This window comes from Puma concolor, chromosome A1 (assembly GCF_028749965.1).
Source record: "Puma concolor isolate L17-30 chromosome A1, mPumCon1.1.hap2, whole genome shotgun sequence".
NCBI classification, from domain to species: domain Eukaryota; kingdom Metazoa; phylum Chordata; class Mammalia; order Carnivora; family Felidae; genus Puma; species Puma concolor.
In genome coordinates, this window is record NC_141667.1 from 144,656,409 (window position 1) to 144,661,278 (window position 4,870).

At 37.9% G+C, this 4,870-nt stretch overlaps 1 non-coding gene across 1 annotated transcript; it reads right to left on the reverse strand.

The window, feature by feature from the left end:
- Positions 1-3,311: 3,311 nt before the first annotated feature.
- Positions 3,312-3,421, reverse strand: LOC112861831 (U6 spliceosomal RNA). Its single transcript, XR_003223719.1, has one exon. It is a non-coding gene; the product is annotated as a U6 spliceosomal RNA (small nuclear RNA).
- Between the last annotated feature and the right edge of the window lie 1,449 nt (positions 3,422-4,870).

Genomic DNA, 4,870 nt, shown 5'->3' on the forward strand with positions numbered 1-4,870 from the left:
TTTTTAAATGTTTATTTATTTTTGAGAGAGAGAGAGAGGGAGTGTGAGCAGGGAGGGGCAGAGAGAGGGAGACACAGAATCTGAAGCAGGCTCCAGGCTCTGAGTTGTCAGCGCAGAGCCCAATGCGGGGCTTGAACTCACAGACTGAGAGATCATGACCTGAGCCGAAGTCGGATGCTTAACTGACTGAGCCACCAAGGCACCATGAAGAGATAGAGAATATTAAAAATTAGGTGATATCAGGGTTTCCTGGGTAGCTCAGTGGGTTAAGCATCATACTCTTGATTTCAGATCAGGTCATGATTTCATGGTTTGTGAGATCAAGCCCTGTGTTGGGCTCCGGGCTGACAGCACAGAGCCTCCTTGGGTGCCCTCTCTCTCTCTCTCTTCCCACCCTGTTCTGAATGAATGAATGAATGAATGAATGAATGAATAGAAACATATGATATTAGACCATGAGTTCCAGATGACTCTATGAAAATGTTTGAGAGAATGAGAAGGGATAGAGATGTAATTTGTATCAGAGATTGTAAGAAAGCTGTATGAAAGAAGGAGTCCACTGATAAGTGGCCACCTTGATGTCTTGTGTTTCTTGTGTTCATTGGGCAAACTATGAGATGAAGCACAGGTCCTGATGGTCTTTTATAGACAACCCCATGTAAGGTGGTAACCTTTGCGATGTTCCTGAATCTGCCTGTGTGACATCTTAGATCATGTCCCATGCTCTGCTTGAAACCTCAGGCCCTTCTCATTTCCTAACAGAAGAGTTATAAAAATGGCTTGTTTCATTCTTTTGGTTATTTGCCAGACGGGTGTACTTTTATTACAAGAAACTACCTGCAGAAAAACCCTATATGGTAAAGATGGCAAAAATAGATTCATACAGACTCTTTGTTCCTCAGTGGTCACACTGAGGCATGGTCACATTCCACAACAGCACAGGTATTAAGGCCCTGGGGGTTGGATTTTGACCAGGTGGTGATGAGGTAGAAGAAACCTAAAAAGTAAATGCATCTTCCTTCATTCCCCAAGTCCTGAAGAGTACAACTACTGTACAATGTAGTAGTTTCTTATACAATTTTCTGCAGATATTTCATGAGTCTGAACAATGAATCCCGAAGCTGCATCTAGTTTGGTACATATCCTCATGCATTTGCTCTCTCCTTCCCTGCCATACTTCTCTTTCTCCATCACAAGTGATTCTCTGGGATTGCATTCTCTGATATAGGGTTAGTATGTCAGCATTTGCTTCATACTGTGTTTTCTAGAAATCAGGCTATAAATCAAGGGGAGAGGGAAGAGAAGAGGGTATTTTCAAGAGAAGGGAGGGTGTTCTCTTGGAACCTTAGTTAGTCATTTACTAAATGAGCCTTTTCATGGACCTGGACACTCCAGAAACTCATCCAATGTCAGTGTGGAAAACAGATAGCATTTATATAAATACAGGATCAGAAAATTCATGTGTAACTTTAGAGAGACATGGAGAGACATGAATGCACGATATACACCTTTCCAAAAGAGCAGATAACATTTAGGGAGAAAAATATTACCAAAGAGACAAGGGTCTGAGACTCATGTGCCCCTATAGAGTTAGTTGAGATAAAAGTTCTCCCCAGTGAAGAAGTTGTGAGCATATTTTGGTGAATATGTCCAGAGTTATTATTTAATTTCTTTGAAGTGGACTCATTGCTAATAGGCCAAGTCTTGTGAAAGAGGACAACAGTGAAGTACAGCGTATTTCTTGGAGTAGAAAAGTAGTTCTACACTATGAAACTAGAAATCAACTACAAGAAAAAACATGGAAAGAGCACAAATACATGGAGGTTAAATAGCATGCTACTAAGCAATGAATGGGTCAACCAAGAAATCAAAGAAGAAATGAAAAATTACATGGAAACAAGTGAAAATAAAAATATGACAGTCCAAAACCTTTGGGATGCAACAAAATGAGGGAAGTTTATAGCAATACAGGCCTACCTCAAGAATCAAGAAAAATCTCAAATAAACAACCTAACTTTATAGCTCCTAGCTCCTAAAGCTCCTAAAGGAGCTGGAACAACAACAACAAACAAAACCCAAACAGAGCCAAAGGAAGGAAATAATAAAGATTAGAGCAGAAATAAATGATACAATAAATTAAAAAAAAAAAAAAAAACAGAACAGATCAACGAAATCAGGAGCTGGTTCTTTGGAAAGCTCAACAAAATTGACAAACCAGTAACCAGACTCACTTAAAAAAGAAAAAGGACGCCAATAAAAAAAAAAAATCACTAATAACTAATGAAAGAGGAGAAATAACAACAAACGCCAGTGAAATACAAACAGCCATATGATAGTATTATGAAAACCTATATGCCCACAAATTAGAAAATTTAGAAGAAATGGATTAAACTCCTGGAAACTCCTAAAAACATATAACCTATCAACTCTAATGCAGGAAAAAACAGAAATTTTGAACAGACTAATTACCAACAATTAAATTGAATCAGTAATAAAAAAATCTCCCCCAAACAAAAGTTCAGGACCAAACAATTTCACAGGTGAATTCCACCAAACATTTCAAAAAGAGAAGATTCCAAAAAATAGAAGAGGACAAAAAAATTCCAAATTCATTCTACGAGGCCATTATCACCCTCATACCAAAACCATATAAAGACATCACACAATAAAAGAGAACTAAAGACCAAGATTTCTCATGAATATAGATGCAAACATTTTCAACAAAATATTAGCAAACTGAATCCAACAATACATTAAAAACATCATATACCACAATCAAGTGTGGTTTATCCATAGGATGCAAGTGTGGTTCAATATTCACAAAACAATAAACATGATACATCACATTAATAAGAGAAAGGATAAGTATTATATGATCATTTCAACAGATGCAGAAAAAGCATTTGACAAAGTACAATATCCATGCATGATAAAAACTCTTTGCAAAGTAGTTCTAGTGGAAATATACCTCAACATAATAAAGAAGGCCTTACATGAAAAACCCACAGCCAACATGATACTCAACAGAGACAACCTGGGACCTTGTCCTCTAATGTCAAGAACAGGACAAGAATGTCCACTCTCACCACTGTTATCCTAAAATTTGTGTGGAACTACAACAACAAAAAAACCCTCAAATACTAAAGCAACCTTGAAAAAGAAAAATGTGAAGCTATCACAATTCCAAATTTCAAGTTATATTACAAAGCAGTAATAATTAAGACAGTATGGTATTGGCATAAAAATTAGATGCATAGATCAAAGGAATACAATAGAAACTCCAGAAATAACCTCACAATGACATGGTTAATTACTCTTCATCTCATCTCATTAAGTCTCTTCATCTCATCCTTGAGCGGGGGCTATGCGTATATTCTCTGTACCATTCCAATTTTAGCATATGTGCTGCTGAAGTGAGCACATCTTTGACAGTCTCTTCAACAAATGGTGTTGGGAAAATGGGACAGCTACATGCAAAAGAATGAACCTGGACCGCTTTCTTTTCACCATACATAAAAGTAAACTCAAAATGGAGACGTGAAACCAGAGACATCCTTGAAGAGAGCACAAGCAGTAATTTTCTGGTATCTGTCACTGCAACATTTTTCCAGATATGTCTCCTGAGGCAAAGGAAATAAAAACAAAAATGGACTGCAGGGACTGCATCAAAATAAAAAGCTTCTGTACAGCAAAGGAAACAAGCAACAAAACTAAAAGGCAACCTATGGAAGGAAAGAAGATATTTGCAAATGACCTATCTGATAAAGGGTTAATATCCAAAATATATAAGGAAATGATTGAACTCAACACCCAAGAAACAATCCAATTAAAAAATGGGCAGAAGACACGATCAGACATTTCTCCATAGAAGACACGCAGATGGCCAACAGACATAAGAACATCAACATCACTCATGATCAGGGAAATGCAAACCAAAACTATGAGGTATCACCTCACACCTACCAGAATGGCTAAAATAAAAAACACAAGAAACAAGTGTTGGTGAGGATGTGGAGAAAAGAACACTTGTGCACTGTTGGTGGGAATACAAATTGGTGCAGCCACTCTGGAAAACAGTATGGAAGTTCTTCAAAAAATTCAAAATAGAACCACATTATGATCTAGTAATCCCACTACTGGGTATTTACTCCAAAAATACAAAAACACTACTTCAAAGGGATATATACACCCCTATATTAATTGCAGTATTATGTATAATAGCCAAATTATGTAAAGAGCCCAAGTGTCCACTGACTGATGAATGGATAAAGAAGATGTGGCATGTATACAATGGACTATTATTCATCCACAAAAGGAATGAAATCTTGCCATTTGTAACAACACGAATGGAGCTAGAATAATGCTAAGAAAGTCAGTCCATCACAGAAAGGCAAATACCATATGATTTCACTCATACGTGGAATTTAAGAAATAAAACAAATGAGCAAAGGAAAAAAAAGAGAGAGAGAGAAAGACAAACCAAGAAACAGACCCTTAACTCTAGAGAACTGATGATTACCAGAGGGGCGGTGGGTGGTGGATGGCTGAAATAGGTGATGGGGATTTAAGAGGACACTTATCATGATGAAAACAAGAATAATGAAAAAAAAGAAAAGTAATTACAGGATACATTTATTTAAAACTAATAATTCCCCGGGCACCTGGGTGGCTCAGTCGGTTGAGTGTCTGACTGGCTCAGGTCACAGTTCGTGGGTTCAAGCCCCATGGTAGGCTCTGTGCTGACAGCTCAGAGCCTGGAGCCTGCTTCGGATTCTGTGTCTCCCTCTCTCACTGCCCCTCCCCCACTCATGCTCTGTCTCTCAAATGTGAATATTTAAAAAATTAAGAGGGGCGCCTGGGTGGCGCAGTC